The sequence below is a fragment of the Chrysochloris asiatica genome, unplaced genomic scaffold (genome assembly GCF_000296735.1).
Source record: "Chrysochloris asiatica unplaced genomic scaffold, ChrAsi1.0 scaffold00462, whole genome shotgun sequence".
Taxonomy (NCBI): Eukaryota; Metazoa; Chordata; class Mammalia; order Afrosoricida; family Chrysochloridae; genus Chrysochloris; species Chrysochloris asiatica.
This window is the reverse complement of record NW_006408980.1, coordinates 142,114-143,408: the sequence shown is the minus strand read 5'-3', so window position 1 is coordinate 143,408 and position 1,295 is coordinate 142,114.

Sequence of the window (1,295 nt, the reverse complement as noted above, 5' to 3'; positions counted from 1 at the left end):
CTGAACCTGCTTCCCCTGGTAGTCTGTGGTTTTGCTGATGGAGAACTTCACTGCACCTTTACCGTATCCACCATCAACCCCTGCCTCGCTGTCCCTTTGTTCTTATTGTCTTTTCCTGAATTCTTCTAAAGTTTTTTCTACATTCTGCTTGTTTTTCTGAATCATTAATCCATCTTTTTGGATTTTATTGATTGCATTTTATAGTACTAAGTTTCGTATTTAAGATAATGATTCATTAAGACTTAAATTTTATACATGTTTTGTTGTATGATTTTTTTTGTGTGTGTGTGTGGGAGTATAAATATACAGAATGCTCTAACACTGTTAACAAAAATATCTATTTTTCTTTGAAGTGAATTCAAATTTACAATTGAAATCTATTAATAAATATGCTTATTATTATTTCTATTCTGGCTCTTTTTTTGTTGTTGTTGATCTATAATTGCCCCTACTTTCTCCAATACAATGTCTTCATGACGACTGAAGCTTTATAATAACTCTGAAAATCAAGTAATATGAATCATCCAACATTGTTCTTTTCCCAATATTTTAAATATAATGATTTATTTAACATTCCAGCTAATTAAAAGAACAAGCTTCTCATTTTATAAGAAAAATCTAATGACATTGTTATTGAATTGCTTAATTTCCATAAAGCAGTTTTGAAAGAATAGATAGCCCAACAATGCTTAGTCTTCAAATCCACAAACATGGCATGAGTTGTGGTTAGGTTCTGCAGAGTCAGCTATGACTGATGGTAACTTTATGTATAATAAAACAAAACATTGTCATAATCTCTGAATTTTTTTCAGATTATTTTATATTTCAAGTCTTAGGTTTTTATGTTTTTTAACACTATATACATGCCGGGAAGTCCAAAGTGCATTGAAGGAATTGGCAAAGAACAAGGCACCAGGAGTTGATGAAATAAAAATTGAAATCTTTCAAGAAAGTGAGGCAGCACAAGAGGCACTCACTTATCTCTGCCAAGAAATTTGGAAGACAACTATCTGGTCGACTGATTGGAAGAGATCTATAATTGTGCCCATTCCAAAGAGAGGTGACTCAACGGAGTGCGGAAATCATAGGACAATCTCTTTGATATCTCAAGCAAGTAAAATTTTGCTAAAGGTAATACAGAAATGGCTACAATCATACATTGACAGAGATATTCCAGAGGTTCAAGCTGGATTCAGAAGAGGCCATGGAACGAGAGTTATCATTGCTGATGTCCGATGAATCTTGGCTGAAAGCAGAGAATATCAGAAAGATGTTTACCTGTGCTTTATTGACTA